This window comes from Nematolebias whitei, chromosome 18 (genome assembly GCF_014905685.2).
Source record: "Nematolebias whitei isolate Nwh7 chromosome 18, NemWhi1, whole genome shotgun sequence".
NCBI lineage: Eukaryota > Metazoa > Chordata > Actinopteri > Cyprinodontiformes > Rivulidae > Nematolebias > Nematolebias whitei.
Genome location: NC_056515.1, coordinates 8,730,574 through 8,739,959, shown reverse-complemented (window position 1 = coordinate 8,739,959; position 9,386 = coordinate 8,730,574). Strand labels below are relative to the sequence as shown.

The 9,386-nt window shown below is 45.9% G+C and overlaps 1 protein-coding gene across 1 annotated transcript in view; it reads right to left on the bottom strand.

Moving 5' to 3' along the window:
- LOC119425022 (disabled homolog 2-interacting protein) overlaps positions 1-9,386 on the bottom strand; it is a 217,406-nt gene that overhangs the window by 113,539 nt on the left and 94,481 nt on the right. The gene's annotated exons all lie outside the window — the stretch shown is intronic.

Here is a 9,386-nt window from a genome sequence, read left to right as displayed (position 1 = left end):
GAAGACCCACTTCTATTCGCTTGCCTTTAACACGGTGTGATTTGTTTTGGTCCGGTCTGTTCTCTACTCTGTTGGCCATTTTAGTTAGCTTCTGCTGCTATTTGTATCTGTATTTCTATTTTATGTTTTCCTGTCTGCTGTGCATGTTTGGTTCTTTTGTACAGCACTTTGGTTGGCCTTGTTGCTGTTTTAAGTGCTATATAAATAAATTGGTATGGTATGGTATGGTATGTGTGCTATGTAGCACGTCAATACCCGCACAGGACAGAGAAGATGGAAAGATGCTTCTTCTTCTGATTTTTGGGGGGAGGGAAAAAACCCTCAAACGATATCGCTCTTGATTTAAAAGAGCTCGTGATGTTTTTAGGCATGAACGCTGGTGTAGTGAACTAGGCCTCCGACCTCAACCTGTCTCTGAAGACCTCCAGGGGACAGGAACTGTTATTTCATTAATCTGAATCCAGAAATAGAAATTATCTCATCAAGAGACTATTTAATTGTATCCTGAATTAATCAATTGAAAGAACACTCTTCCTTTTTACATTATCATTACTATTTTAGAATATCTTGATAATCAAAGTGTGTTTAGTTCATACCATTTCTAAATGTTGAAGTGAACCACTTATTTAAATCAAGTGAAACAGTATTAATGATTTTAAACCTCATTAGACTTAGAAATCAAGTTAAATGTCTATTTACAAAGTAATTGTGCATTTTGATCTTCTGTCTGAATGAGGAGTAGTGATGTCGGTCGAAAGTCAGAGACAAACAGAAACGAGTTATTAGAACGAATTGTCTTATTTTTAAACCTAGCAGACGGTAAATAAGAAGCTGGCACCTGCAACATTTTTCACTTCTTCAAAATATTTTTCTCCGTCTGTACTAACCGTTCCTAAACATTCCTGCTGTCTTTTGACTTTTAATAACCCTCTGACATCACTAGAACCACCCCCCTGCTGGTTGTTTCAACCAATCAGGAAGTACCGATTGACAGGAAGTAAGTACTTTTTAAAAAGTCAACACTTCCTGGGACTATTCAGTCTTCTGGCGGTCTTCCTACAGTCTTCCTTGAGTCTTCCCGCAGTCTTCCTGCAGTTTTCCTGAGTCTTTCTTGGGACTATGGAGTCTTCTACTTCTGAGTGGAATCTCTGACTGGAGTCTTACTGAGAGTTCCTAAGGAACTTTCAGATTTAATCAATAGCTGATGGATTTGACCGTGAGACGAGGGTCCGTCCATCCCAGCGGAGTCACAGCTCCTCGCTGTGAACTCACCTGGGCGTAACGCCCTACAACTTCGAAGGAAGCTTGTTCTGTTGAACGGAGTAAACCACACGACCTCTGACGATGACCAGCCACCTTGACCGGAGACGCTGAAAGGCAGCGTGCATAGGGACCTCTAGACTGGAGCTGATCCATCCATCTGCAAAGGTAAAGAGACGTCACGAGTTGTCACGCACTAAGTGGACCGGGGGTTTGAGCTGGTGTTGAAAGAAGAGTGCTAATTCTGGTCAACAAACATACATCTTCCTTCATCCATCTTTAAACTTCTCTACTCCTTCCCTTAAACTTTTCTATTTGCCAGTAATCCAGATGCCTTCAGAGGAATCAGCCTCAATCAGTAATGTTCTGTTGTCTTGTTAGTAAAGCGTGCCAAGTTTTTATTAATCAGAAACAGATCAGCAAATCAATGTGTACATGTCTTGATGTTAAATTTTGATTCTGTTAAATAAATGACCACATTTATTCTGATGGGTCAAAGATAAAATGGCATCTCATGTCACTGATTAAACAATCCTCACAGTTATCTCGGTCACATGGCAGAAATTAACTCGAAAAAGAAAGAATCCGTTGTAATTAAAATAATTAATATTCTTTGTAATTGAACTAGCTTTAAGAATAATTAATTAGTAGTGTGTCTACAGCAAAGCTGTCCCTACATTAGTACACTGGGTTAGGCCTCAGATCAGCTGAGCTGCCATCAGCCTGAATTCTGAGACATGATGAAGCGACAAAGAGGGAAGATAAATCACTCACCCTCTTAGCGGATGTTAAAACCAAAAGCAGGGCTGTTTTAAGAGACAATAATTTAATTGGAACCTGATTCAGTGGTTCAAATGGAGCTTTGATCAGGGCTCGCAGAACCAGTGTTAAATCCCACTGTGGAGCAAGTGGGCGTGAAACAGGCCTGCGTCTCTGTACACCTTTTAAAAAAAGCTTCATCAGTGGATGATTAAAAACTGTTATGTCCCCAAAACCTTCGTGACAGGAAGAGATGGCTGCAGCGTACGTTTTAATCGTGCTGAACACCAGATTTCTGTCCATCAGCTGCTGCAGAAAGGACAGCACGCTACCTAGTGGTCATGAAGTGGTCTCTACACCTTTCTCTGGACACCAGCCCTGAAAAGCTGTCCACTTTGATGTGTACAGTGCTGTGGTGGATGTAGAATGTGAATCCTGGATTGTGCGCACTACATCTTGAGAGAGACCCATCCTCTCTAAGCGGATCCGCTCAGCGGCCAAACCCAAAGGTGCTGGCCTATTTTTGGGTAACTCCTGATCGCTCCTCCCGCCTGGAGGAGAGCGTCCTCCCTCCACAGCAGTTTCCACGGGCACCCCGATAACAGACGTCGTAGAACTGAGAACCATGGTGCGTTCACGCGCTCGGGAGCCACTAGGAGAGCTGTCAATCCCTCCTCCTGAACTTGGTTCAGAAACCATAATATAAGAGGAAGTGGGGGCGAACACATAAAAAAGCGTTTTGGGCCATGGGCTGTGAGCAAACATGTCCACCCCTAGTGGTGTTTCATCCCGCGGGCTCAGTGAGAACCATAGTTGACACTGAGCGTTCTCTCTTGTTGCAAACAGGTTCACAGCCGCTTTGCCAAATTTCTGCTGTTGAATCACATTCAGAACCGTGCGACATTCCAGAACGTTTATATGAGCTGTTGTGTGAGGTGGCCACAGCGCCCCTACAGCTCTGGATAGGCATGTCCCCCCCAACCTGACAGCAACACGTCTGTGAAGACTGACACGTGTGACATAGGTGTGCTGACGGGGAGTCCCTCCGACAGAACCAGGGTTTTTTCCCAGTTTCAGATGTCTGTTCTCACAGAGGGAGGTACAGATATCATCCGTCTTTTTTGCTATACCAGATCAATGTGTAGACGTGCAAACCATCTCTGGAGGCGTCGCATGTGGAGTAAGCCCAACGGAACCACTGTGTGAGCTGACGACATCGTTCCTAACAGCTTCATGATGGAAATGGCTGCTACTACTCTGTCAGGTCTTACGTGACAAAGCTGGTCTTTTAGAGTTTCGATTCTCGTCTGTGATAAACGAGCCCTCATGGTGGTTGAGTTTAGCTCCAATCCCAGATAAACGATCGTCTGGGCCGGGAGAATCGAGCTTTTTTCCCAATTTATGGCAAAGCCCAGATTTAGCAGGTGTGACGTCAGCACCCGGGTCTGCGCCACTGCTTCCTGTGTGGAGCACGACAGCAGCAACAGGTCGTCTAGGTAAAAAAAAATTCTCATCCCTGCTCTGTGTAACAGTTGCAGGGCCGTCTCCACACACTTTGAGAATGTACGAGGCGCGAGGGAATAACCAAATGGCAGCCTGTTGTACTGATACTGAATCCCTTGAAAGAAGAAGCGCAAGAACTTTCTGTGCTTTGGGATGATCGGTATGTAGAAGTAGGTGTCTTTCAGATCGATGGAGATAAACCAATTGTTTCTCTGAATGTTGTCCAACAGATGTCTGGTTGTCAACATGTGAAACGGTCTGTCCATGATTGCCTTGTTGAAAACTGGCAGGTCCAAAATGGGTCTCGTTCCTCCGGTCCGTTTTGGAACCAGGAAGTAACGTGAGTAAAACCCTGTGTTTTCCTCTCCATCGGGAACCCTGGAAATTACCTCTTTTACCAGAATCTAAAAAAGCTAAATCTGGTCCTCTGGACAAAAAAAACAAAGCAAATCAACAAAAAAATGTAGAAACGTTTCGTCTCTCATCCGAGAGACTTCCTCAGTCTGAGGAGCTGTATTCAGCTCAGTGTCTTAAATAGCACCGTCTCAGAGTGGATCAACCAGTTTTGCTACTGACAACCAAAACCAGCTGATCACATGCTCAAGAAGGACCATCAGCCTAACAATGGATCATTAGCACACTGATGGCTGTTTACTGTTCACAGAGGGCTGAGTGATACTAGCAGTCACAGCATTGTAAGAGGGGGACAGTTGAACCCGGAGGCCTCCACCCCTGTTTAATGATGGACGGTTTCTTTTCACAAAGATGGCCTCCTTTACTCCTCTCTCAAACCATCGTTCCTCTCTGTCCAGGATGTGCACATCTTCATCCCTGAAAGAGTGATCGCTGGCCTGGAGATGAGTGTAGAACGCAGAGTCCTGGCCTGATGATGTTGATCTTCTGTGCTAGGCCATCCCTTTGGCCAGTGGCTGTTTTGTTTCCCCGATGTAAGACTGATCACAGCCCTCCTGACACTGAACAGCATACACAACATTACTCTGTTTGTGCCGGGGGACTGGATCTTTGGGCTGAACCAGTCTTTGCCGTAATGTATTTTGGGGTTTAAAAGCCACTGGGACATTATGTTTAGAAAATAAACGTCTCAGTTTCTCTGATACTCCCTCAACATATGGAATGACCACTGGTCTGGGTCTGGGTTCCTCCTTTTCACCTGTTGGCTGACTGGAGTCCTGTTTGGGTTTCTTCTCTGCTTTCAGGAAGGCCCAGTTAGGATATCCACATTGCTCTAGAGCCTGTCTTGTGTGGGATTTCTCCTTCTGCCTGGCTCCTGAGCTAGTGGGGACGCTGTCTGCTCTGTGATACAGAGTCCTGATGACTCCTAACTTGTGCTCCAAAGGGTGATGGGAGTCAAACTGCAAATACTGGTCTGTGTGGGTGGGTTTGCGGTACACCTCAGTTTGCAAATGTCCTCTATCAGAGACTGAGACCTCACAGTCCAAGAAAGCCAACCTGCCATTTTTTTACATCTTCTCGTGTGAACTTGATGTATTTATCCACAGAGTTGATGTGGTCAGTAAAATGTTGGACTTCCTGAAATTTGATTTTAACCCAGGTGTCGTCAACATACCTGAACCAATGACTTGGTGGTGTCCCTGAAAAGGACGTCAAGGCTCTCTTTTCTACCTCCTCCATGTACAGGTTGGCAACTATAGGAGAAACTGGAGACCCCATAGCACACCCATGTTTCTGCCTATAATATTGCTCCCCATATGTGAGGTAGGTTGACTGCAGGCACAGTTTCAAGAGTTGACACAGTTGTTCTTTGGAAAGTGTGGTCCTGCTGCTCAGAGTGGTGTCTGATTTTAATTTTAAACTGACCACCTCTACTGCATCATCAACAGGAATGCACGTAAAGAGTGATGTGACATCAAAAGAGACCATTGTTTCATCAGTCTCCATGATGACATTCCTCACCTTGTTCACAAAGTCCACGGTGTTCTGTATGTGGTGTTCTGAGCTGCCAACTAAAGGGATGAGTACAGACGCCAGATATTTGGAAACATTGTAAGTGACAGAGTTAATCATACTAACAATTGGTCTTAAAGGTACACCTTGTTTGTGGATTTTAGGTAAACCATACAGACTAGGTGTGGCCTCCCCTGGGTACAGTCTGTGGTACAGAAAACGGTCAATAGCCTTGTCCTGCTCCAAAATTTTCAGGCAATCTATTAACTTTTTCTTGTAACCACTTCCTGGATCTCTTTTCAGAGGTTCATAAGTGTTTAAGTCACTAAGGAGTGTCATAACTTTCTCATGATAGTCTTTCTGGTTCAAAATCACTGTGCACCTTCCTTTGTCTGCTGGGAGAATGATAATGTTTTTGACCTCGCGGGAACGCGCGTTTGACACTGCTGCGGTGAAAAGTGTGCCGCTCAGGCTGACAGCGAGTTATCCCACTGGACTCGTTCTACAGATCACATTCACTTTCTACTGCTGTGCCATGCGAGCGTCTCGTGTTTATCTTTGAGCTTCAGTGATTTTGAAAACCTGTTTTAAGGACACCGGCTCATTTTGTGTGGAGGATGTGTGAAGAGAAGCCGCTGTGAGGTCATTCGAGCTGAGAGACAGGCTAAAATCAGACTAATCTTTGAATGGTGTTCATGTTTTATTTAAAAAATCATGTCATTATTACACACATCCTCCGCAAACCATCATTTCTTGAATCTTTTCCCCTGTGAGCCCTGCAGTTTGTTGTCCCAGAGTGCCGCCTGTTGGTGATCTCTGGGGAAACACTGAACCGCCAGTTGCCGAGATTAGGAGGGTTGATCTCTGACGGGCGGGGCTGGCGGCGGAGTGGAGCGGGAGGACGCTGATGCAGCTGTGGAACGTTGCTGTTGTTGCCTTTGGCCACGACGATCTTTCCAGCGGGCTGGGGGGCAGGATGAGGCATGCGGCTTGATGAGATGGCGCACAGTCTCTGACACCTCCTCCGACTTTTTTGATTTTTCCAGCATGGTCTTGAAATTGGTCCTGAACAGCGCGTCCGTCGTGATGGGGCCCTCCATCAAGTCTTTATGCAGTTTCTCCGGCAGGGAGGGGGAGTGACGGAGCCAGGTGGACCTCTGAATCATTGTCATCCAAGCTGCGATACGGGACAGGCAGACAGCAGATTAGGCGCACAGGTTGAGGATAATGTCAGACGCCTTGCAGAGGGAGCTCTTCGTGTCCTCAGGCAGATCTGCATTCTCCAGCCTCTTTGAAATGCTGTACGCCAACAGCGCCACATTGTTGTTTGCGGCGGCTGCCTGAAACGCACACTGGTGAGCTCGATGGGAGAGCGATGTCACCGTCTGGTCATGCTTCCCGGGAGGGACAGGACGTTGGAACAACCTGGACAACTTCGCTCTGAAAGCTTCCACCAGGCTCGGCTCCGGGGGGGTACTGAGGGAAAGTTCCACTCGGTAAACCCCTCCACTCTACTGATGGGAGCGAAAGTGGAGATGGGCACTTTCAATTTACCAGGTCTGGCTGCAGCCTTGTTCCAGTAGGACGTCACTGCTGGGAAACGAGGCCAGATGGGATCAGGACGGCGAGCCGGGGTGGAGCCAAATCTTCCCGCTAGATCATCCGATCTGGGCGGGGGAGGAGAGGGACGGAAAGTCCCTTTGTGTCAGCAGCCTCCTGGATTATGCTGGGCAGATCCGAAAGGAGGGCACCGACGGCAGGGAGTGGTGTGGCCGTTGAGGCAGAAAGACCCCGGGGGGGGATCATCCGCTCGGCCCTCCTCGTTCCGAAACTACGCTCTCTGGGAGGGAGGGCTGCTGCTGACGTCGCCTGTCCCGGAGGAACCATCCGATTCGCTCCGAGAGCAGGTGTCAAAAAAGTCGATGGCATCATCCAGCCAACAGTCTCCCGCCACGAAGAGGTATTCCTCGACGTTAGCCTTGAACAAGGCTGCTCTCCTCTGCCTTTCCTCTGGAGGGTCACAGAGGTGGCGGGAGGAGGCACGGGCGGCGTGGCGGGGACCCAGGCATCCTTCACAGGTGTCATGCCGGTCGAAGCTCAGCAAGTAGCCGGTCTTGCAGGACGGACACAGGCGAATGGTGTTGGTGCTGGACATCTCGATGTTGAAGGTCAGTGCTAGTCGTTTGCTGAAGAAAAATGGGAGCCGATTACCCGCTCTTAACGTAATTTATACGGACCAGGTGGGGCCCACACAACAGGTGGGCGTGGACTAAACTTTTCAGTGTGATGCGTTGCATGACGGGATAAAACCCACCAGCGACAGCCTTAAAGGACAAAGCCTATACGAAATAGAATTGCGTCTTTTTGTTCTCACACCACCCCCGAGAACCCATTCTGTTCACAAGCCTCTGGCAGAGCATTTTTCTCATGAGGGTATGCATCAAGTATTGTGTGATTGGTCAGAACACTGTGTGTGTAGAAAAGTAGAAAATTAGAAATGTAACGTAAGCATACTGCCCTTATTTTACTTAACTGCTCTGCTGAGGCGCAGCTGGCTGAGGCTGTTAGAAAATGCTGCCATCTTTTCAACTGTTCTTGCAAAAGGTATAAAGTTAATCAAATAAATCTTATGAAGATAGTCATAAAAACAGAGAAATCAACAGCAGACTTTCTGTGCAATGAGGACACTACGTAGAGACAGGCGGCTCTCAGTGGTTGTGCTGTCCGAGAGGGAGCGCACCTGTGTCGAACAGAGTGTCGGAAATGGCTTTTGGTAACAAGTTAGCAAATTAGCGCTTCTCCTCAGTTAAAAACACAAGTACCAGACCCTCGTCTTCCTCCTCCAACTCCATCATCAACAGAAAATGAACAACCAGTCAGAAAACAAGGTTTTCTGTGTTGATTCTGTTTGTGACGTGTAACCAAGTGCTCCAGTTTCTCTTTGAGTATAAAATGTGAAAAAGAACTTCTCATGACCACGTCAGTGAGAACAAATGTCTTACGTCTGTCAAGTAGGTAGCAGCCTTAAGTGTCAGCTCAGTTGCAGGTCTTACAGTGAGATCCTGGACATCAAGATAAAGGGGGTCCAGACCACTTCAGTGCATACTGACACCATTCACACCTGTTTTAACACTATCCAGATGCAACCACTCCAGATATTAGTTATAGTATGAACAGGATCGCATACACAAACCACATTTTCAAACCAACTTTTTTCTTTCACAATTATTCCCCACTTTTTAAAGAGAAGGTTTTTTTTTGTTTTATTAGAGCATCAAAACTAATAAATATTTTATCTATTCTTAAACCGTTATCTCTGCGAAAAGAAGCAAAACTAGAAACAGTGTTTAATGTGCAGCTTCAGATCAAGAAAAGAAATGATCCAACTGCAATCATACAGGGTTTAATTTCACATGTAAGAAGCGTGTAACAGAGAGTTTAACAGCTGTAAACATGTGTGTGTTTACCGGTAATTCATTTGGACACACATGTTCAGACAATCAGACACACTGATGTTTTTCCACCATGAACAGAAAATAAATGTGAGATCATTCAAATGAAGAGTTACTCAGTGATAATAAAGCTGTGGCTACAGCTTATTAACTATAGGATTGATTATAGGATTTATTAAACACTGACCACCTTTACCCTGCTCTTATACAGAAACAAGAAAAAACTAATTAATGATCAGTTCTGGTTTAAATAAATAAATAAAACACACATGATAAAGATTCACTGTATTTGTAATAAATTCAAGTAATTTTGAATTAAGAATTAATAGGTGTGTGTGTGTGTTCAGATTTTTGACATCGTCACTGACAGAGAAGCTCAGAAAGCACAGCTGCAGACATAACACAGTCAGAGTCCAGTCCCTCCACATGAAGAACCAACACCTCACAGCACACACACACACACACACACACACACACACACACACA